The following is a 24836-nucleotide window of genomic DNA, read 5'->3' as shown; positions in this document are numbered from 1 at the left end:
TTTGCCATCCTTCCCCGTCCGTGCTTTTAGGACCATCGTTTGCTGCAAAGCCAAACGGGTTTTTGGGCCAACGCCTGTAACCTCCAGCTCAAACAAAATCGGGCACTGGGTTTGCTCACTTGGCCGTGACAGATCCAGCCCCAGGCACCCTCTGCCTTTCCGTGCATGGTGTGGAGGGGGTTCTGTCCCCACCGGCTCTGGACGTCACATCTCCAACGAGTTCTTCCACCTTGAAGATCAGACGTCCCAGCGAAGGTCACCATCGCCAGCAGCCCCTGCTTTCGCACACTGCTTTCCCACCCCGCAGCACGGGGCGACGTTGGAATGGGACGGGATGATCACAATATTGAGAAAGCTCAACCCAAGCAAATGGAGGATTTTATAAACTCCTGGCCTAGCCCGCAGGCTGCAAGGTCGCCCCTTATCTGAGTTTGCAGAGGGTTTGCAAAGTGCTGGCAGCCCTCCAAATATGTTTGGGAGTTTTTACTCTAACCTAAGGCTGCCGGACTCCCACATTTGACATTTTCCAAGTGCTGTTAAACGACGAGGCAGCGACCGGGAACAATGTGTGATTATAACAGCCGGCTGGGGTAGGGAAAGCCGCTAGCTGAGGCTTTCCAAGAGCCGTAGCAAGTGTGAAGGCTCATCAGCCTGGCTGCCTGCCCTGCAGGAGCCTTCTTCATTGGGGATACTACAGGGTGCAGAAGGGTGTGAGGCAAAGCCACCTCTTGCCTTTTGAAAGCCTTTTAATTGGGGCCCAAAGGTGGAATAATGAAGTTTTGCAAAGTGAAAATGTTGGGGTGCCTTTATCAGAGCTGCTCCAGGGGGATCCTCATGGCCAGTTTGGACAGAGCTTTGGGCAACCTGGTCTAGCAGGAGGTGTCCCATGGCAGGGGGTTGGAACCAGGTGGTCTTTAAGGTCCTTTCCAACCCAAATCATTCTATGATCCCTGTCTGCTTGACTCTGCTTTGCCTGCAGATACAGAATCACAGAAACCCAGACTGGCAGGGGTTGGAAGGGCCCTCTGGAGATCATCCCATCCAACCCCCGGCCAGAGCAGGGTCACCCAGAGCAGGTGGCACAGGAACACGTCCAGGCGGGGTTGGAATGTCTCCAGAGACGGAGACTCCACCATCTCTCTGGGCAGCCTGTGCCAGTGCTCCGCCACCCTCACAGGAAAGAAGTTCTTCCTCAAGTTGAGATGGAACTTCTCATGTTCAAGTTTGTGCCCGTTACCTCTTGTCCTGTCACTGGGCACCACTGAAAAGAGCCTGGCGCCATCCTCCCGACACCCTCTAAGTATTTATAAGCATTGATAAGATCCCCCCTCAGCCGTCTTTTTTCCAGACTGAAGAGACCCAAATCCCTCAGACTTTCTCATCAGAGAGGTGTTCCAGTCCCCTCATCATCTCTGTAAGCCCTTTGCTGTCCCCTCTCCAGCAGTTCCCTGTCCTTCTTGCACCGGGGAGCCCAGGGAACCCTACTCCGTAGGCTGCACCCTGAGGGATCCCATGCATTGCTCCGCTGGGATCTGAGTGCCACCCCCATTTCACAAAGAAAGGAGACCAAAAGTAGCCATACAGATGATTCAGGGTCAGTTAAAGGAGCTTGTGGACTTGAACCCTGGTTTCTCAAGGTCTGCGTTAACCCCTGCATAGACTATTCTTCCCCTCTGTGCCTTAATTAACCTACTAGTAGCACAAGCTAACCACAGTTATAGAGGTGCATTCATTAACGAATGTGGTCAATATTGCACAACAATTTAAATGAGCTGAGGTGCCCTAATTCTCAGTTAGAAATATATCTGTTATTTGCTGGAAAAAATGGGAAGAGAGGAAAACCATGCTGAAGACAGATAAAAATATAAATCCATTTGTTGTTTTATTTCCTCTTTTTCTTCCTTTATCTGGCTGGAAAACAGATTGTGCAGGACAGGGAGTAAAAGAAAACAAAAGAAAGAGGAAGGAAAAACAAAACCCGAAAGTGCTGTTTTTCCTTCTTTCTTTCTTAAGAAAACAAGTCCAGAAAATTTCTTCAAAAATACAGTTTTTCACCTGACAGCTGCCCGCACTTAAAAAAATGTATTTTTGAGAGGGGAAATGATGAAAGGAGAGGAATGGTTGAGGAGAAGCAGGATGTGCTTGAATACAAATTGGATTGGAAGGGCAAGGGGGTTATTAGTGTGATAGGGAGGATTATTCTACATCTCAATCACCTTTACAAATGCACGTGTGACCACCTAAATGAAATGTTGTCTTAATTATCCTGGTCAAAGTCCTCTGGCTACAAACAAGGCTTGTTGTACTGGGGATTAACACGGGGAGGGGAGGAAATTAAGGGATTCTATATCTACATTTTTTCTGTCTTTCGTTAGAAACCCCAGGGTCAGAGAAAAGCTCTGATTTCACACAACTGTATTTTGAGTGATCCTGTTTATTCCAAGTGTCTGCTGAGGCTTTGACTCCGAGCTATTAATACAAAATAAATAATTTTCACACGAGCTATTTTTGCCTCCGTTGCCAGAAAAATAAAGCCAGGCAGCCACAGAAGCGACGGGTGTGAACAGCAGCGAGGGCACAAGTGGGGGCCATGGGCTGCTGTGATTTTCTCGGCTGATGAATGACACACGGAGCATTGCTGGCAAAGGATGCTGAATGAGATCGCCTCGGCCAGCACAATGAAGGATGTTTTTGCGACACATACGGGGTGGTAGGAGACTCCCAGGGTGGTGGAAGACTCCCAGGGTGTGTTAGACCATGGGTTTTACGGCATCTAAATCCATTGCTGTTTGAGAGGGTGTGTGACCTGCAATAAAGGCAGCTTAGCTTTTGTGAGCGGTAGCTTCGAAAGCTGCCCCTTGCAGATCCTGACAGGCAGATGTGAGCCCAGATCATAGAATCACTGAATGGTTTGGGTTGGAAGGGACCTTAAAGCCCACACAGTTCCACCCCCCTGCCCTGGGCAGGGACACCTCCCACCAGACCAGGTTGCTCCAAGCCCCGGCCAACCTGGCCTTGAACCCCTCCAGGGATGGGGCAGCCACAGCTTCTCTGGGCAACCTGGGCCAGGGGTTCACCATGCTCACAGTCAAGAATTTCTTCCTGATGTCTCATCTAAATCTCCCCTCTTTCAGTTCAAAATTGTCCCGCCTCGTGCTATGGCTCCCCTCCCTGCTCCAGAGTCCCTCCCCAGCTTTCCTGGAGCCCCTTGAGGGACTGTCAGGGACTGGAAGGTCTCCGCGGAGCCTTCTCTTCTCCAGGCTGAACCCCCCCCAGCTCTCTCAGCCTGTCCTCCCAGCAGAGGGGCTCCAGCCCTCACAGCATCTCCATGCTAATATTTAATCTAAATCCCCTCTCTTTCAGTTTAAAACCATTATCCCTCGTCCTATTGCTACACTCCCTCATAAAGAGGCCCTCCCCATCTCTCCTGTAGGCCCCAATGATGCAGATGTGCTGCAGGAGACCCTGCAATGGGTTCAGATGCATCCAGAGGACTGTACTTCTGTGAGGCTGGTTGCAAATATGTTTTTTTTGGAAGCAACATCCCACCACTGTGCTCCCAAGCAGGGATCCCTTGAGGAGTCTCATTCCCCGTGCTGTGGGACCCATCCAGGCTGGCTGGGATGTGCTTGGACCCACAGCACTTGGATCCTCAGGGCAAGGGAACAAGAGGTCAAGAGGTAAAGGCAGCAGGGTCCCTGCTCAGCTGTGTTCCCAGCAGATGCCAGGGACGAGCTGTATTTGCACACCTGCATCCGAGCCCCCTCCCATGCGGATGGTCAGAAGGTAAGTGGGCCCACTCACGGCCCGCTTACCTTCTCCACCAGCTGCTTTCCTGTTCCCCTTTCTGAGGGTTGATGTCTTGAGCTCACCGTGTCTCTGCATCTGTCTACTGGATTTCAGATCTAGTGATGGAGTGAAATGGGAGGGAGGTTCGAATAGTATCATGCACTCCAACAAACGAGGGCCTCAGAGATGGGATATAGTTCTGCAAAGCCTCTGCAGAGGCCACCTGGCCTCCTTCTGTACTGAAGGACAGCCCTGCTATTTTTCTCCAAGAACCACTTTAAAGTCTCCGCTGCTTCCTTGTGTGCTCCCTGTAATAAAGGGGCTTCACTAGGGTTTAGAGGTTCAGAAATGACAGTAGCCCTGGGGGGCATCAGCAAGGCAAGGAGAAGGCAGCTAGTGAATGAGTAAAGTGATTGCTTCTCAAAATCACAGCCGTTAACCTATATCCATGTCAGGCACTCAAATATGTTTGGGAAAATGGAGATGTCCGCTCTCCTCTAACACCGTGGCCTCTCCATCGAAATGAGCATGAGCTGGACCAGGAAAGGCTCTCCCACCTCCTGCCTCTGCTGGATATGAAGTATGGAGGGACACAGCCTGACCCTGAGGTGTTGTGCATGCTCAGACTCACACAGGCACAAGAAGGACCCTCAAAGGTGCCAGACAAAGGACCTGGTGTGGGAGGCTCTCCCCAGAAAGGGCAAGGAATTGGTGGCTGTGAAGATGTGGGAGGTGTTCGCTGGAGTCTGCGAGTCTGCAGGGAGAGCACGTGGCTGGAAAACTCTACCTACCATTCATGTCTGGGTCCTGTAGTTTGGGGGCTGGTTTTTAAGGATCTATTAAACTATGTATTGATCAATCTATCCAGCTAGCTTAGAATACCAGATCATAAAATGACATAAATTCATTTCAGCTGCAAGATCTCCAAGATGGGACTGTGTCCTACAGAAGGCGAGCATTGCAGTGAGTTGTAACATCCTTGTTAAACTACTGGGATGTAGAAGAAGAAGACAAGGCATTAGAAACACAGATGCTTCTTGGGGGAAAAAAAATAAAATTGAAGATAAGGTTTTAAACACAATTATATCCATTTGGATTCTGGATATCCACCACCTGCAATTTTCTAGAGGCAGGGGAGCATACCAGGGGAAAATTAATACAAGCTCACCTTGGTTTTATCTTTTTCCACAGATACCTCCTAACAGCCTCTAGTTACAGTTGGGAGGAAGGAGGTATAAACACAGTCCATCACTGTCACAAATTATGCATTTCAGTTTTCCATGTTTGGCAAAATCAGAGCTCAGCATACCCCTAGTGCAAAGCACCAGCTTGATTTTAGTGTCACCCTTGGAGACCCCAGGGGCTGGACCACTGTCACGTTAATGAGGTCTTGGTCTCAAATGGAGCACCTATGCACCCCATAATATGGCTAAATAGCAATAAAATTGTATGTGTCCTGCTCCCGGAGGGGCCTGGAATCTGCAGTGTCCCTGAGGAAATCCATGAATAACCCAAATCTGAGGTCCCACCAGGACCAAGGCAGGAGAGCAGAGGGGGCCAGCTGGCTTTCTCAAGCCCTGAGCTGGAGGCATCTATTAACAATTAGCTTTTTGGCTCCGCTAAGTGCACTCAGCCTGACTTGGTTTTATTGGCATCACCCATCTCCCAGTAAATGTGATAAGAGAGCCTGATTAGCCGCGATGTTCAGACCGGGTTCTGAGCTAGTCTCCAGCACAGCTGTCTGAAGGCTACTTACCACATCTGCTTTCCATGCCACGCTTCCAGGCCCAGGAGGGTCTAATGAAGATTGTCCCTGGACCTCATTGTTTACTTTTAGGCAAGCATCAGAATTAAGACCAATTTAGTTGCTCCTTCTTTTCCTTTCCTTTTCTTTTTTTTTTTCCACCGGGCTCAGTCTAAACATGCATCTCAAGAAAGAGACTTTTTTATTGCCAAGACAACGCACGATAAGGAAAAATCATCTGTCTGCGAGAAAATTACTTCTGTGGGGTTCGGAAAGTGGTCCCAGGGGTCTGATTCCAGCACAGGCACAGCCCCTGGAGAACGTTAAAGAATTATAACTCCTGTGATAAGGCACTTTCTTTTATAGTTTTTTATTTCATAGCAATAGTCACAGCTTAAAGATAAGAACAACATACATTTTGTTTAACTAGGCTCTTGTTCCTTGGTGTGGGGCTCGCTGCGAACTGGCATCCATCAAACTCTTTTGTGATTTACATGAATACCTGATTCTCCTGATAAGGGAAAGTGTAAGTCAACACAGTTCTGTTGTAATTGGGTGTTACCTGTTTAGATACTGAACTGCTATCTCAGCATCAGTTCACAGGCAAGCTCGACTTCACCTTTCCTTGCTTGGTGCAGAGAGAATGTCTCTTGGTTTTGCATTGGCCCCCAGGTGTGGCAACAAGCTGCTTGAAAGCATCTTTTCACTTCAGCCAGGTAGAAGCGGCCACAGGACGTTGTTAGAAGTCAATGTTCAGTCAAACAGGGATGGGGAAAAATCACAGAAGGAAAAGCCCCAGTTAAACCCAAAGTCCCCACTTCAGGTTCAGCACCATCCTTGGCCACAGACTGGTGCAGACTGCGTGGTCTAGCAAGGATGCACTACCATATCCTTATATTGCTAATAGAATTATTTATCTTAGCAAGCAGCATTTCATGTTACAGTATAAAAAAAAAATATTACTGATGTGTGTATGATAGCAGCAATCTGACCTTCAGCATGCCAAAGCTTCTTTGCACTAAATGACAGGGATACTAAGACATCTCAAAGCCTGGTAAGTTTGTAACCTGAAAACAAACCAGAAAAGGAGCCCAGTAAAGGATTTGATGACTGCCATGAAGCAGGACTTCTCAGAAGAGAGACCATAACTCCTGCCTTGGACTTTACCACCTTTAATTAGATGCCAGTGTCCCAGGAGACAACTGCTTTACTTCTAACAAAAATAAAAGCACCTGATCTTCCATAATAAGAATAACTAGAAGCCAAAAATAAAGAAGGAAACACCACGAGCAGCCTGAATTTCCCACCTGCAGGCTTTGAGGGTCAGAGGATTGAAGAAATTAAATGCAAATCACTAACCAGAAATGCTCGTTTTTGGACGAGGAATATCCCAGAGGCTGCCCAGTGTTTGCTCTCTCTCTGCCAGGCATCTTTAGCAGAGCCAAGCTCAGGAACCTGAAGTGGAGTAGCAGCACGGAAGTCAGCCGTTAGCAGCAAGACAATCTCTTCTGCTTCCATCCCAAGTTTTGATATCAGCCTAGATCATTTCATGATTTCTCTGGACTAAGCCAGGGCCCCACGAAACCCCCTGGAGCAGCAGAGGTGTGGGCAGCTGCATGAGACTGCAGGGATCTCTCAGGAACTGCTTGTAGAAGGGCCAGGAGACCATCCGTCAGTGAGATGCAGACTGGGAAGATGCCATACAAGGTCTGTAAAGGGATGTCTGGATGTACTCCCCTCCCAAAATCAAAGGTGAGTCTGGGTGATTTGCTGGCTCCTAGCTGGGATGATACAGGAATGCCCAAAGGTCTTTTATTAGGCTAAATTCTTCACTTGGTGTGAACCCACCTGATAGCAGCGAAGGTGCAGCAATGCTTTGTCATGAAAGGGCTGTTTACAGCAGATCTTCCCAAACCACAGTGATATCCCACACGCTAAACCTACACCACTGCCCAGGCGGGAGGAACATTGCTTCCTGCCAGCAAACACTCAGGGATGGATAAATAAGAGAAGCAGCAGGATAGATACAGTCTTCCTCCCAGAAGTGGGATCCAGGTCTTCACAAAGAGTAAGACTCAAAGCCTGATCCCTCCTCATCCTCCCCAGAAGCTTCTGCTCAATGCAAAGTCTTGGTTGAGCCGCCTCATCCAAGTGTTGAGCTCCAGGGTGCAGTAGGTCATGCACCACCTAAAACACCATCTTGGAGATGTTTGGCCGAAGCCCCTCTCTGTGGAGCTACCTACGGGTTGGGTGGGCACCTCCTGGCAAGCAGAGATCATGGCCCTGTTGGCCTCAGGAGTCCTCAGAGGCTGGGAATATTTGAATATTGGGAGAGAACTGAAAAAACGCTCCAGCCTACGTAGCTGAAAAGGCAGCTTGTTGTATTGGCTTGGTTTTATGAGTTTAAAAGAATTTCTTTAGCACCACACTGTTGGAAGACAAGGATTTTATGGCGGTATAGAGACAGACAGATATATAGGTATGTATATATATAAAATGCTAAATATACTTTTAGCACAGGAGAGCTCAGCTTTAAGAGGCTATTTCCGGGCTTAGACTAATTCTCTCACTAGACGTTTTCCTTCACACTAAGTGAAATTCTGGCTGAATTAAAGAACTGCTTTTCCTCTTATCTGCTCTCCCTGTTATCTAACTCCAAGGCAAAGGCTGGGAGCCGAGAGACAGCCAGCGCATACCATTTTACAGCTCGCCTTCCCACCGTTCCCCTGGGCTTGCATCAAATGCCAGGAAGATTTGTTAAAAAGCAGCCTGTCGCTCTCAACCCAACCGTACAGGGGGAACAGCAATGGGAAAGCCACAAAATACGTCACTTTGCTGGACATCTTGATTTTTTTTTTTTAGGGTGGAGGCTCACAAAATCTCTTACAGACCTCAGTGAAATGGTGGCACTATGACCTCTGTGGAGCAGGGACCATCCTCTCCATTAAAAGGTCCAGGTCTAGTCACATGTGCAAGCCCACAAGGGTGTCATGAAAAGGGAAGGAGTAAAAAGCACCAGTCCCATTCCCTATTTACTGTCACTACTTGTTTCTGGCTCTTGACCCATGTTGGTGCAACCAGCAGGAGCCAAGAGACCTCAGCTCCCTCCCTGAGTCCACCATTGACTTATTTCTCTGCCCCGGGCAAGTCCCTCCACTTATTTTCACCTCTTTCTCCCCCTTCAGCAAAATCTCTATCTCGGTTACAAAGGTTGCCAGTTTTGGGGGAGAAGGATATGTTTGTCCAGCACCAAACACAACAGGAACTCTAACTTGCAAATGATCCTCTTCATGCCATGGTGAGAACAATACGCATGCCTAATTTGGGTAGCCCTTAACTAAGAAACCTCTTTTATCCTCGGATTTTTCATTAGTGTCTTGTCCCAGAGTTATTCACTTACCTGTCTCCAGGTTCCCTCCAAGTCCTCCCTTGTCTCAAGGTATCATCAGCCTCTTCCACGACTCGTGTTTGCGCGTCCCAGACTTCTCAAACTGAGTTAGCTCTGCCAAGAGCTGCACTTCTCACTCAAGCCAGGTTTATTAGGTTTACATTCTCATTTTCTTACATGTCTGTTCCCTAAATTAAGAATACGCTGGTAGGCACAGAGGTGTTTAGAGACCTTGAAATCAAATTAGCTACTCTCCATTTTGCTCACATGCAGAGAGATATTTAATTCAGGCTTCTTGCAGCCCATGTCCTTGCAGCATCCTGCTCTCTCTGGCAACATCAAACAAACAAAAAAAAAAAACCAAACAGGGTTTGCTGAGGCAAAGAAAGCCAACAGGATCCTGGGTTGCATCAACAAGGGCATCACCAGCAGAGACAAAGAAGTCATTATCCTACTCTACCCAGTGCTTGTCAGGCCATACCTGGAATACTGTGTTCAGTTTTGGTCCCGGCTATTAAAAAGAGATGTGGACACACGGAGAGGGTCCAGAAAAGGGTTATCAAGACGATCAAAGGAAAGGCTAAGAGAATTGGTGGTTCAGCCTTGAGAAAAGAAGGCTTAGGGAAGACCTTATCACCACTTTCCAGTATTTAAAGGGTGGCGACAAAGAAGATGGAGACTCCCTTTTTACAGGGAGTCACATGGAAAAGATGAGGGGTAATGGGTACAAGTTACTTCAGAGGAAATTCTGATCAGACACAAGAGGAAAATTTTTCACAAAGAGAACAATCAGCCATTGGAATAATCTCCCCAGAGAAGTGGTGGATACCCCATCATTGGACACTTTTAAGATTCAGTTGGACAGTGTGCTGGGCCATCTTGTCTAGGCCGTGCTTTTACCAAGAAAGGTTGGGCCAGATGATTCTTGAAGTCCCTTCCAACCTTGTATTCTATGATTCTGTGATGTTGAATGGCAGCAGCCTCAATTTCAGTCATAGAATCACAGAATCACAGAATGGTTGGAAAGGACCTTTGAGATCATCAAGTCCAACCAAACAACCTACAATCTCTGCCACTAGAGCATGCCCTGAAGTGCCACATCTGGACGTTTCTTAAATACCTCTAGGGATGGTGACTCAACCCCCTCCCTGGGCAGGCTGTTCCAGCGCCTGACCACTCTTTCAGTAAAGTCATTCTTCTTAATATCTAACCTAAACCTCACCTGCCGCAACTTCAGACCTTTTCCTCTGGTCCTGTCATTATTCACCTGGGAGAAGAGGCCAACACCCACCTCTCTCCAGCCTCCTTTCAGGGAGTTGTAGAGGGCAATGAGGTCTCCCCTCAGCCTCCTCCAAGCTAAACCGGCCCAGCTCCCTCAGCCTCTCCTCATATGCCCTGGTCTCCAGACCCCTCACCAGCCTGGTAGCTCTCCTCTGGACACGCTCCAGCACCTCAATGTCCCTCTTGTACAGAGGGGCCCAGACCTGAACACAGCACTCGAGGTGAGGCCTCACCAGTGCCGAGTACAGAGGCACCATCACTTCCCTGCTCCTGCTGGCCACGCTGTTCCTGATACAAGCCAGAATGCTGTTGGCTTTCTTGGCCACCTGGGCATACTGCTGGCTCATGTTAAGCTGGCCGTCCACCAGCACCCCCAGCTCCTTTTCTGCCAGGCAGCTTTCCAGCCACTCTGCCCCAAGCCTGTAGCGTTGCTTGGGGTTGTTGTGACCGAAATGCAGGACCTGGCACTTGGCCTTATTAAAGCTCATACAGTTGGCCTTGGCCCATCGATCCAGCCTGTCCAGGTCCCTCTGTAGAGCCTTCCTACCCTCAAGCAGACCAACTCTCCCATCTAGTTTGGTGTCATCTGCAAACTTTCTGAGGGTGCACTCAATCCCCTCATCCAGATCGTTGATAAAGATATTAAACAAAACGGGCCCCAGAACTGAGCCCTGAGGGACAGCACCGGTGACGGGCCACCAAGAGGATGTCACCCCCTTAATCACAACTCTCTGGGCACGGCCACCCAGCCAGTTTTTAACCCAGTGAAGAGTACACTTGTCTATGCCATGATTCGCCAGCTTCTCCAGGAGAATGCTGTGGGGGACGGTGTCAAAGGCCTTACCAAAGTCCAGATAGACAATGTCCACCGCCTTCCCCGCATCCAGAAGGTGGGTCACATGGTCACAGAAAGAGATCAGGTTGGTTAAGCAGGACCTCCCCTTCCTAAACCCATGCTGGCTGGCCCTGATCCCTTGGCTGCCCTTCCCTTGCTGTGAGAGGTCACTCAAGATGATCCTCTCCATGATCTTTCCTGGTACCGAGGTCAGGCTGATAGGCCTGTAGTTCCCCGGATCCCCCTTCCGACCCTTCTTGTAGATGGGCGTCACATCAGCCACCCTCCAGTCATCTGGTACCTGCCCTGTTGACCAGGATTGTTGATAAATGATGGAGAGAGGCTTGGTGAGCTCTCCCGCCAGCTCCCTGAGTACTCTAAGTACTTCAAAGGCAATACTGATGCTGGGTCTCTGGACAATCTGTTATTTCCAAGGTTTTCCAGAAGCAGAGAGGGCAGCAGGAACTGCAGTTATGCCACTGTGAAGTTCTACCTATACAGAAATGTCTAAATAGGTAATGCCACGGATGAAACATGGTTGTTGTTGGGCATCCACTGGGGGACAGCTAGGGGGGGCTGAGATGGGGTTGATGGACCAGGTTTTTGTTGCTGCTCTTCACAGAAGCACAGACTGGCAGGGGTTGGAAGGGACCTCTGGAGGTCATCTAGTCCAACCCCCTGCCAGAGCAGGGTCACCAGAGCAGGTGGCACAGGAACGCGTCCAGGTGGGGTTGGAATGTCTCCAGAGATGGAGACTCCACCACCTCTCTGGGCAGCCTGTGCCAGGGCTCTGCCACCCTCACAGCAAAGAAGTTCCTCCTCATGTTGAGATGGAACTTCCTATGGTCAAGTTTGTGCCCGTTACCCCTTTTCCTGTCACTGGGCACCACTGAGAAGAGCCTGGCCCCATCCTTCTGACACCCACCCTTTCAGTATTTATAAGTGTTGACAAGGTCCCCCCCTCGGCCGTCTTTTTTCCAGACTGAAAAGACCCATATCCCTCAGCCTTTCTTCATTAGAGAGATGTTCCAATCCCCTCATCATCTTTGTAAGCCCTTTGCTGTCCCCTCTCCAGCAGTTCCCTGTCCCTCTTGAACCGGGGAGCCCAGAACTGGACCCAGCACTCCAGGTGTGGCCTCACCAAGGCAGAGTAGAGGGGGAGGATGACCTCTCTCGACCTGCTTGCTACACTCTTACTGATGCACGCCATGGTGCCATTGGCCTTCTTGGCCACAAGGGCACATTGCTGGCTCATGGTCATCCTGTTGTCCACCAGGACTCCCAGGTCTCTTTCCTCATTTTTTTCACCATCCTTTTGCACCATCAGTGTTTATCTGTAGGCCAGAAGGCCAATATTTCAGGAGGTGGAAATCAGCAGATCCACCTCTGAGGGAGCCAAAAGGTCTTGGTTTGAAACATGATATCATGCCCAGAGCAATGAAGAGGCACAAAGGATTTGTCCTCCCAGCCTTCTCCCTCACCTCCTGGGGAACTTTTCCTGGGGAAAGTTTCCTGCCTTGATTTCCCCTCCTGTAAAACAGGAGTGAAATCTGCCTCCTCTGAGATTGGCTAGTGAAAAGAGATGCAGAGCATCACAAAGTGCTGGTGATCAGAATGACATGCCTCTTCCCATTTGAAATAGATAAAGATCTGGCCCAATAATGCCACAAAAAATCTCGGTCTGGATATCTTTAATACACTGACCTGATTTAAAAAGAAACAGAAACCTGGAGTTGAAAAGCAGGTGGGTTTTATCGCCTCTTTTATTATTTAATTTGGCTGGAATGTCTTTCTTTTCTTTTAAGATGAATGAACCTTCTGCTGACAGCAACTCCCTTACTTTTTGCTTTCAAACCAAAATTGACGGGATTTTAGGGGATTTTCTGCTTAAGAGAACCCAACAACTTCCTCATAGCGTGTTCAGCTGCTGTCCTGAAAAACTCTGGCTAAAACCACAGTGTCCTTCTGGGGAAGTTACTCCACGTAGAGTAGTTACAGCCAAGAACATGTCTGGTCTCTCCTTCTCTGGCAGGTTTAGATGCCCAGTCCTTCAGACATCCGCATAAATTCGGGCTATGGTAAGGACAACTTTAGGGTGCCTGGGACCCGGTCATCATCCTTGCACCTACCTGACACAATGCACTAATCAGGGCTTGGACCTTTTTAAAGTTACACTGAATCAGATGGTGTGTACCTTGGCCAATGTCACCCAAGCGTGGTTTGCCACCCAAGCTCCAGGAAACTCTGCCTCTAAGACACACAAAACTTGGTCCCAGAAACCTTGTCATGGTATATATGTTTACCTAAGACTGAGCATTTGCTCGCACACTGCCAGAAGATGAGTATATAACAGCACCACAGGGGATACCTCCCAAAAAATGGGACCACCTGGTGACATTTCCCAGACAATGGTCTTGGCTTCATCATCTTAGAATCATAGAATCATAGAATCATAGGGTTGGAAGGGACCTCTGGAGATCATCTAGTCCAACCCCCCTGCCAGAGCAGGGTCACCTAGAGCAGGTTACACAGGAACACGTCCAGGTGGGTTTTGAATGTCTCCAGAGATGGAGACTCCACCACCTCTCTGGGCAGCCTGTTCCAGTGCTCTGCCACCCTCAGGGTAAAGAAGTTCCTCCTCATGTTTAGGTGGAACTTCCTATGTTCCAGTTTGTGCCCATTGCCTCTTGTCCTGTCCCCGGGCACCACTGAAAAGAGCCTCGCCCCATCGTCCTGACACCCACCCTTTAAGTATTTATAAGCGTTGATAAGGTCACCCCTCAGACGTCTTTTTTCCAGACTGAAGAGACCCAAATCCCTCAGCCTTTCCTCATAAGAGAGGTGTTCCAGTCCCCTAATCATCCTCGTAGCCCTCCGCTGCACCCTTTCCAGCAGTTCCCTGTCCCTCTTGAACCGGGGAGCCCAGAACTGGACACAGTACTCCAGGTGCGGTCTCACCAAGGCAGAGTAGAGGGGGAGGATGACCTCCCTTGACCTGCTGGCCACGCTCCTCTTGATGCACCCCAGGATGCCATTGGCCTTCTTGGCCACAAGGGCACATTGCTGACTCATGGTCATCCTGTTGTCCACCAGGACTCCCAGGTCTCTTTCCACAGAGCTGCTCTCCAGCAGGTCAGCACCCAACCTGTACTGGTGCATGGGGTTGTTCCTCCCCAGGTGCAGCACCCTACACTTGCCCTTGTTGAACTTCATAAGGTTCCTCTCTGCCCAGATCTCCAACCTGTCCAGGTCTCTCTGTATGGCGGCACAGCCTTCCGGTGTGTCAGCCACCCCACCCAGCTTGGTGTCATCAGCAAACTTGCTGAGGGTGCACTCTATCCCCTCATCCAGGTCATTGATGAATATGTTGAACAGGACTGGACCCAGTACTGACCCCTGGGGAACACCACTCGTCACTGGTCTCCAACTAGACTCTGTGCCCCTAATCACAACCCTCTGAGCTCTATCTTTCAACCAGTTTTCTATCCACCCCACTGTCCATTCATCTAACCCACACTTCCTAAGCTTCCCTATGAGGATGCTGTGGGAGACCGTGTCAAACGCCTTGCTTAAGTCAAGGTAGACCACATCTACCGCCCTCCCCTCATCTATCCATCTAGTCATGCCATCGTAGAAGGCTATCAGGTTAGTCAGACATGATTTCCCCCTGGTGAATCCATGCTGAGTACTTCTGATAGCTTTCCTTTCCTCCACGCGCCTTGAGATGACACCCAGAACGAGCTGTTCCATCATCTTTCCAGGGATGGAGGTGAGGCTGACCGGCCTGTAGTTCCCCGGCTCCTCCTTCTTGCCTTTCTTGAAGACTGGAGTGACATTGGCTTTCCTCCAGTCCGCAGGCACCTCGCCTGTTCTCCAGGACTTTTCAAAGATGATGGAGAGCGGCCCAGCAATGACTTCCGCCAGCTCCCTCAGCACTCTCGGGTGCATCCCATCAGGGCCCATGGACTTGTGAATATCTAGATGATCTAATTGGTCCCTCACTCGCTCCTCCTCAACCCAAGGGAAGTCATCTTCTTTCCCTGTTACTTTATTCAATGCCTGGGACTCCTGAGGGCTGGGCCGAGCAGAAAAGACCGAAGCAAAGAAGGCATTCAGTAACTCTGCCTTCTCCACATCCTCCATCACCATGACTCCTGCCTCATTCAGCAGTGGGCCTACAACTTCCCTGGTCTTCCTTTTGCTTCCAATATACTTGTAGAAGCTCTTTTTGTTTTGCTTGATGTCCCTAGCCAGGTCTAATTCCAAGGCAGCCTTGGCTTTCCTTGTTTCATCCCTGCACGCTCTGGTGGCATTCTTGTAATCCTCCCAAGGGGTCAGTCCCTTCTTCCACTTATTATAAACTTCCTTCTTCCACTTGAGCTTTTTCTGAAGCTCCCTGCTCAACCATGCAGGTCTCCTGCGTCCCTTGGCCGATTTCTTTCTCTTAGGGATGCATCGATCCTGAGCTTGGAGGAAGTGGTCTTTGAATATCAACCAGATATTCTTTCTTTTCTTGAATATCAACCAGATATCTTTCACTCTCTCAAGCCCTCCCAATTGAATCTGTGGGGCTACTCACTTGGGTAAGACAAGTTAGCTGTAAATTCATCTCAAAGACAAGCCTCGCAGAGATTTTTGGCTAGATGGCCTTCACAGATACACGGCACAGAGGGGCTGGCTCACGTTAATGCCGTCCAGCTTCCCATTGCCAGGAGAACATCAGGGCTTGCTTGGTTTAGATGAAGAGATAAACAAATGATCGTTGGCGAAAAATTACCTCAGCAACAGCTAAACATGGCTAAACATGTGGATGCCCAGTATTTGCTAGTAAAATTCTTTTTTAAGAAGGAAGCCTGTGCCTTTACCTCTAGACAAATATCCTCCTGAGCATCATCGGGAGAGCAGAAAGCCCTCTATCTAGCAGAGCACAAGCTGAAGACCTCCAAAACTTTCCTGAGTGGCCTTAGCTTATCCTGTAAAAAAATAGTACAATCATCTCTCCGTATTTCTTCTAACCCTGCATGAGCCTGTCCAACCAGCTGTTGTCAATACCTTTATCTCCCTCCTCTCACCCTTGGGGGATGCCGCTGCTTGGCCCAGCAGAGGAGGACCTCAGACGACCCAGGAAGCCTGGAAAACAGAGCATCAACTTGCCAACCCGAACAGAAAATACAGCAAGCAGCTAAATATTGTCTTTAGACAAGGCATACCAGGGACAATTGGAGCATGGACTTTGCTTCTTCACATTGTGTGGATTGTGAAGGTTTTTCTTGCTGCAGCAATGGCCTTTGCTCACTAGAAGTAACCTCTGCATCTGCAAGTGCATAATTCGTGGGCTCTGCCAAGTGGACAGGAAATTAATGAAGTTTAAATGAAGAGCTGCTCCCTTTTCTATCCGTCTGATTATTTCTTTTGATTTAGTATAATCCTGGCAGAGCGCTCCTGATCTAATCACAGGAGCTTGCACTTCATGATCCAATTACTGCCAAGTTTCTGGACGTTCTTTTTGCTTTGATGGGAACATTTAAATGTGTGAACTTCACAGGAGCTGGCTGACAGCTCTCAGCTCTGGGGTCTCATTTTAATTCTAGACCCAGTGGAAATGTGTGTAAATCAGTTGTCTCAAAACATCACCTTGAGAAAGCAGGTTTGTCTGCATGGGAAAGCTAGAATCTTATTGTCTGGGGGGAAAAAATGAAATTGCATGATTTTCCACAAACCAGAACATCTACTTCACCTTTAGCCAGTCTTGCAGCCTGTCCATAGCTTAGATCTCCAAACAGCTCCTGGTGCAGCGTTGCTTCTCGCCAGTCTATAAATCCGGATACCTGGTACCTTCTACCTGCAGGTCTCCACACCTCTGCCAAACCTGGCTTGAACTAATCAGTAAATTTAAATGCTATCTGGGCAAACGTGCAGCCAGCACACTCAACATAGTTTTGTTTTTAAAAAGGAAGCTACAGGCACAGAGATAACACTGAGCCTGTTCTCCAACAGCCTTCCCCAACCTGAACTTGCACAAAGCTGGGCTGAGAACTGACGATTTCAGTGCATTTGGTGAGAGAGACCAAGACATCTGCTTTGCACGCTGATTTTCCAGCACTGTCACCCAAACTCCATCACATTGTACCCTCAGTCTTTTATGACCTAAGCTTGCCGCAGCCACCGATCCCCTCCCAACACCGCTGGGCAGAGAAAGCAGCTCCCAGGGTCTGCCTTGCGAGATAGCGACACCCCAACAACTCCCAAAGCCTTTCTTGCAGTGCCGCTGCCCAGTATTTGCTCATGTCTTCACATTGTCCCCGACCCTGATAACTCCTCTGGTCAGTGTTACCATCTTATCACTGCCGAGCCATCAGCCCTCCACGTTTTGCAGGGAGGGCACCAAGCTCTAGCTGCTGATAGACCTATCTATAAGCCCATTCAGGATTGTTTTGATCAATGGCTTAATCTCTGTTTGTACGGTCAGATCCCTCCCTCCCTTGTCTGTGAGCTGGATGTTGGGATGAACGTCCCCTCAACTCATGCCATCTCAGAGCTTGGCGATGTGGAGAGCACGTTGCAGTCAAAGATGCACCTCTTGCGCCCCATGAGGCTTTATTACCCCTATTCTAGAAGATGGGCAACTGAGGTCCCAAGAGAGGTGCAGTGGCCTCTCCAAAGTCTCAGGACGATTGAGAATTGAGCTAGGGTTTCCCAAGCCTTAAGGACATCTTCTCCTCCAACAGTGCTGTAAAGGATCGGTCAAATCAGGACATTACAGAACACAGGCGCCTCAGCCAGAGACGCCTTTCCATCTAAAGTCCTGATATCTTTTGAAGACGTGACCATTTGCTTAGCTTTATTTACCGAGCAACCCTCTTCCAGTCAATGGGATGGAGATAAGCACATGTAGCGATCTTGATGAGATCAGAATTCATCTGATTGATAGGATGAGAATAGGGTGGAGAAGAAGAAAGAAAAAAAGTAAAAGTGAAAGCTCATTGATGAGCCAGGCTCCAAACAGGCCAAATCTGAAGGGCAGAGTTTTCCTCAAATGCTTCTCTTTTGTTTTTTTCAAAAACAGCAATGTAAGGCATTGGGTCTTCAGCATTGAACCAGCAGCAGAGAGAAAATAAATGAAATAAAAGAAACCAGGAAAAATTGGGAAAAGCTCTACATATATTTTCACCTCCTTTTTTTTTTTTTTGGTCCAAACATGAAAAGAGTGAAATTGACCAAGAATTCTGAGAAATAAATCCATCACCAACAGAAGATGTCCTCGCTCTCCACCTTGTGTTTAACGTTGGTGTCCAGCTTCATACAAGGGCAGGAAACGAAGCCCGTTTCACAGAAGGACGACCTGGCCTGGAGGCCCAGCTGGACCCACTTCAGATGCTTCTCACTGGTGTCTAAATTATTGTCAGTAACTGGTGGAGAAGGATGGTTCCTCCACCTGAGAAGCACCTACCTCTCTGGAGTGACTGCAGAGGGGCATTAAGCTTATGTGATTTGCCCAAAGCTCAGCTTGCAGCAGAGCTAAGGGAATTGGCCACAGAATCCTCAGCTAGGCCAAATAAATTATAACAGAGTCAGGCTTGATTTTTGTCCAGGTGGCCACATCCATCCTATTAAACTCCATCTCCCAGCTCATAGTGGCAACAGCCAAACCACCTCGGTCCTGGCACATTCCCACACAGAGTTTGGGATACTTCTGCTTGGTTGCCCCTGTGGCTGATGTCCAGTACCCTTCCTCCAATGTGGCTAAACCTACTAGGAGACATCCTGGCTCGAAATCTGGCAGGAGACCCTTAGCAGAGAGATCATCTTCCCAGTCAATGACAGAGCAAAGTGGACTCGCAGCTGTTCGCTGCCACCATCTCCTGATCTCCACATTTGATGGGACTCCACCATTTGATGGGACTTCTGTCTATGGGCCCTGCAGAAAGGGAAGGGACTAACCCTGGGAGATAAGGGGCCTGACTCTGCCCTTGCTTTCACCAGCTGCACCTCAGCCACGGCCCCTGCATGCGGTAGATGGGGTGTGGGTATGACTTGATTTGGTCCTGTTCAGCTGAAGATGCAAGCAGGACATACATTTTGCAACTCATAGGAGGTACTTGGACAGCAGAGGAAAGGAGAGGATCAGAGAGATTTCCATGATTACAAAAAATCCCTGAGTTTTGCCCACATTTTTGAACGTCTGAAGAAAGTAGAGATGGTGGCAGCAATTCTCCAGGCATCTCCCCCCATCAGCACAGTGCCCAGGCTCCATCAGACGTGAACAGCCCTGCAGGGCATGTTAACTCTGATTTGGGGCCAAAATCCCAAGGACAGATAAAAAGCAGGAACCAAGACAGGCGCAGCTAAGGCTCAAAGATGCTTGTCACGCAACAGATGATCACTGGAAAATTAAAGATTTTAGGGTGCCCACGAAAAAAACCCTGTGATTTATTCCAAATGGTGTCTGAAGATGTGCCGAGCAAAGGGCAAAACCTAAAGTGCATCTCGCCTCCAGCCCCGAGGCCAGGGATGACGTGGCGATGTGACGCAGCTACGATGCTGAGGTTTGCTCAGAGAGCGGGTGAGTGCAAGAAACATCGGCAAGGGAGGATGATAGAAATGTCCATCTCGTGGAAACGAGTGAGAAAAAAAACCACCGGAGACTTTCCTGTTACGCTGCTATTTGTGGCAGAGAGCTGTGGCTCTCACATTTTTAATAACATTTTCCATGGAAGATGAAAAGCCAGGAAACAAATGGTTAAACAACACAGTCCCTGTTGGGTTTTATTTTGTTTCTGTGTTTGCTTTTTGCCTGCAACAATATAAAATGTAACGTCTTTTGCCCCTTCTGTGTTTTTCCCACTGCATTCTGTTAGCAGCCAAGGCTTTTTAGCCTTGCAGGCATGCAATAAGAGGAAAGAATTTTCAAAAATGTCCTTTATTCTCTATATGAACCCCAAAAAAGAGAAGACTTTGGAAAGAAGGAACACATTTTTACTGCAAACTAAGGAAAATACTTCAAAATTTTTTCACCTATAACTAGTAAAGCCCATCTGAATTCATGCTCCCATTATATTGTCCTTTCAAGAAAAAAGCCTCGATCCTAAACGTAGCTGAAAACAATCAGAAACGTTTAAACTTCTTGCTTGTAGCAGTTCAAGTCTCGCTTCACTTTTTATTGAGTTCAAACAGTCATTCATCCAGAAATGGCTTCAAATCTTTTTAAAACAAGCAAAACCAACCAAAACCAAACCAAAAACCTGAAAGTGAAATTCAATTAAATAAAAAATAGTAATAAATTGAATAAGACTGTTATGCTTTGGAGCTTTGTTCGGCCAGCAACAAAAAGTATTGAACCTTCCAGTTTCCTGATTTTGTATTTCTGCCTCTTCCTGACAAAACACAAACGCCATTTTTCTTGATTCCGGGAGGATTTTCCACCACGTTGAAAAACACGTTTCCTAATCAGTTCCCCTTCTGCCGTGTGTGTTTTTCTGGAGCGAACATTAGACACACAGCTCTACCGCAGTCTGTGTGGAGAGGCGCTAAAAAATTGTGCTTTTTGCACGTCAGAAGAAGACAGTAAATCAAAAGTATGCATTTTGCAGAGGAGCGCTCCGTGGGTGCACGCGGCCATTTCTCCGTGGTGGTTTGCCTATCTTTGGGTGTTAACAACTGGAATACGCTCGGATGCCTCCGATGTCCCGCTGGCATTACAGTGAGATTTCACAGCTGTTCTGCCAAAAATACATAATCCTGTGTTAAGGCACGGGACTAAGTGCTGTGAGAGACGGGTCCAGTCCTGGATCTGCTGTCCCTCTCAAGCCTTTTAATCTTCCTCTCCCTTGTCTTCCCAGATAATAAGATCTACCTACCCCGCAGTGTTGTTTTCAGGCTTAACTTGGTAATCTTTATAAAGTGCCCAGGGATGCTTTGTAAAAGAGAAAAGGAAAGGAAAAGAAAAAAGAAAAATACATGATCCAGCCTGGTTTTGCTCTCAGATGGCCAAGGAGTGACTCCCAGGGAGATAGAGCTGATCGAGAGAAGCCCAAGATCAGCTGTCTCTCTTGGAGGTGTCATTGCAGAGCACAGGAGCCACCCCCTTCATCTAACCTCTTGGGTACCAGCAAGGGTGACACTTGCATGACTTAAGTTTTTCCAGTCATGTGAAGATCGGTGCTTTGAAGATCATAGAACCACAGAATGGTTCGGGTTGGAAGGGACCTTCAAGATCATCCAATTCCAGCCCCCTGCCCTGGGCAGGGACACCTCCCACCAGACCAGGTTGCTCCAAGCCCCGTCCAACCTGGCCTTGAACCCCTCCAGGGATGGGGCAGCCACAGCTTCTCTGGGCAACCTGGGCCAGGGGCTCACCACCCTCACACCAAAGAATTTCTTCCTAATATCTCATCTTTGCTGTTATGTACTAAATCAAAGCCTGCTTTGTTCCCCTTGCTTGAATTGCTGTTAGCGCATCTTTTCACCAGCGCAATAGTCCCCTTAGAGTCAACCATGAAGATAGTGGCCACCCAGATGGGAGAGCAAAGGAAGATCTCTGCCTCTACCCAGAACTTCTGACAGGTCAGGGAACCCTGCTCAGCCTAAAAAAAATGGTGATGGCTCCCAGGCAAAAGCACACTTATTTTTCCCCAAAGATGTCAGCTGGTCTAATAAAAGCTACACCCTCTTCCTGCACTCCCGCTCCCCCTTTATTACGGTTTTCATGTTGCTAGCAAGAATGTTAAGCCAAAGAAATCTCAGAGTCTGGTTATGGGGCAAGACCCCAGGAGTAGGTGCAAGATGCAGTTCATACTATCCAGCTCAAGGAAAGATTTCATTTTCCTTTATGACAACAGATGAGGATCTCCCGCCACCCTCCTTACGGCATCCTTCCAGGCCCTGGTACCTGGCGAGGGAAGGACAACATGGGGCTAAGCCTGAGCTCTGTTCAGATAGGTACGCTACAAACTCATGTAGCTGCATGTTTAAGCACATGAGACCTTATCTAAATCTATATCTATATTTTTTTTGTATATAGAAAAAAAAATCTATATAGAAAAAATATTTATATTTACCTAAATCTATATTTTTTCCACCTGGAACGATAGATAAATTAATTGATGGATTGATGGATTGATTGACAGACGATAGCTAGAACTACAAAGACATTCAAGTCCAGGTTCCTCCTGCCTCTCACTGGCATTTATTATTTTTTTTAATTTCCAATAAAAACCTCCAAAACTCAGTCCATGCCCAGGAATCCCCTTGTTCCCCCTCCTACACTGCCAGCCCCAGAAATCACAGCGCTCCTCCTGATTTGTCTTACGCACGAAAAAATCAGAGGTGCATCCGTCCCCAAGCACATTGCCTAGCAGATATTACTGCTTATTAATGATATCAACACTGTATTAATGATCTAAGAATGAGGGCTAATTAGATATAAATTTGCCAACGCACCTGAGTATTTTTTCCACGGTGTACTGCGCAGGAGTTTTTTGCTTAATGATAACAATATCTTTCTGTGATAAAATGAACTTTCATCTTACGGTGACCTGGTCTAGTGGGAGGTGTCCCTGCCCATGGCCGGGGGGTGGAACTGCATGGTCTTGAAGGTCCCTTCCGACCCAAACCATTCCATGATTCTATGACAGCATGCTGTGGATTTTCTTGCTTTTCCCCATGGATGACAAAGATTCACCCAAAATTTTCCATCCTGGAGAGCACTCCTAAGTCAGTGTGAAGCTGTGTCCTGAGCCTGGAAGCCAAAGCCAAGCTGGGTTTCAGCAGATTTAAGGGGTCATCAGCTCTGCCGCTCTCCAGCAATGCCAATGCATCAGCAATATTAACTACTCCAGACGTATTTTCCTTTACACTACAAACCCAAAAGAGGAGAAGCAGGAGAGCCAGCAGACTCTTTCCGATGGCAAAGGGAAGCTGGAAGCTTTATTTGTGGAGCTGTAGGAATCTCAGCAGCATAGTCCGAATTCCTGCTGCTATGAGGGAATCTAGGGAAGGCTGCGACATTCGCTCGGCTGGAGAACAGCAGCCCAAGGGGTGCTCTGGGTGGGTTTTTGGTGGGATATTTCCCACCAAAGATGGATGGATATTAGTTAGGAAATAAAAAAAATTCCCATGATGTCACCTCAACTCCAGAAATCACAGGATCACAGAATGGTGGGGGTTGGAAGGGACCTCTGGAGATCATCTAGTCCAACACCCGGCCAGAGCAGGGTCACCCAGAGCAGGTGGCACAGGAACGCGTCCAGGCGGGGTCGGAATGTCTCCAGAGACGGAGACTCCACCACCTCTCTGGGCAGCCTGTGCCAGGGCTCTGCCACCCTCACAGCAAAGAAGTTCCTCCTCATGTTGAGATGGAACTTCCCATGGTCAAGTCTGTGCCCGTTACCCCTTGTCCTGTCCCTGGGCACCACTGAGAAGAGCCTGGCCCCATCCGCCTGACACCCACCCTTTCAGTATTTACAAGCGTTGATAAGGTCCCCTCTCAGTCGTCTTTTTTCCAGACTGAAGAGACCCAAATCCCTCAGCCTTTCTTCATAAGAGATTAATTGTTGTGTGGATCACATGGAAATCAGATCTAATCCAAAAGAGCCCTGGCAGCGCATTGAGATTAACAACTGTTTAATAGCACCAGCTCCGCTTATCCACCCTCTGCTCCTAAACGTCCTCATCTCCGAAGGATCTGAGTCCTTCCCACCTGTGGTTGTCCTACCTCTCGGGATGCCCGAGGCTTTCGGGTCCCTGATCCCTGCGGGAGTCTGGGTCCTCCTTTCCCTTACAAAGCCGAGGCTGGGGAATTTGGGAGGGCTGTGTGAGCATCCGCTGCGTCCCGAGCTCAGGGAATTCCTCTGTGATGGATCAGGTGAAGAGAGGGAGATCCCCAGAAAGCTCCCAGCCACCTCCAGTGTCCCTTGGAGGACACCACCAACCTCAGATCACACGCTCACCCTGCGCCAGAGGGACTGGTTTTTTCTCCTTGTTCAAAAAGACGAGAAGTTTTTACTCTTTTTTTTTTTTCCCCAAGTTTTCCATTTTTTAAATTGTCAATATTTTGTGGGGGTTTTTTTGCCTGGCAATCTAGTCTAAGGTCAACCCAACCCCCTGCATTTACCGCTCATGAAATCCCAGCGCATGAATCCTTGTTTTTCCTTTGCTCGTGTGAGAGCGTTCCGCGTGCATTTGGCACATGGAGTTTCAGTGCTGGGACACCTGAGCATCAGTGTGAAAAAACACCATTTGTCTTTGCGGTTTCGCTTTTATTTCTCTTTTTTCTTTTCCCCTCTCTAGAAATAGGTGGATTAATTTAAACCCATGCAACCCCCCGATGTGTCGGTGCGGAGGGAGAAATGCTTTTTTTTCAGTCAAGAAGGAAATCGGCGATGAAACCTCCATCCTGACACCACATCTGCCATCCGATTTGGGTCAGGATCGGCCTTTTTCTCATCATATCCAACCAGTTCCCACAGGCGAGTGCCTGGTGGGTGATGCCGGAGGGAGAGCGGGAGCATCCCCTCTGTGTCCGGCTCTTCCCTTCCCGGCGGCAGCGGGGCTGGCCGGGGCGCTGACCCCAGCGCCGGGGAGTCTGGAGCGGAGCCGGCGGCCGTCCCTCCTCGCCGTCAACACACACCTCATCAATAGGGGATGACAGCCGCGGCCTCGCCGCCCCGACGGCACCGCTGACGGCACGGCTTGGCTCGGCACGGCTCGGCTCAGCACGGCCGGGAGTCGGGGACGCCACTGGGGCAGCCCCCCAAGTCAGGGATGCAGGCAGAAGGTCCGAGATGCAGGCAGCCCCATCA

The sequence above is a fragment of the Chroicocephalus ridibundus genome, chromosome 3 (genome assembly GCF_963924245.1).
Source record: "Chroicocephalus ridibundus chromosome 3, bChrRid1.1, whole genome shotgun sequence".
Classification (NCBI taxonomy): domain Eukaryota; kingdom Metazoa; phylum Chordata; class Aves; order Charadriiformes; family Laridae; genus Chroicocephalus; species Chroicocephalus ridibundus.
The sequence above is the reverse complement of the archived record's forward strand: the minus strand, read 5'-3'. Positions refer to the sequence as shown.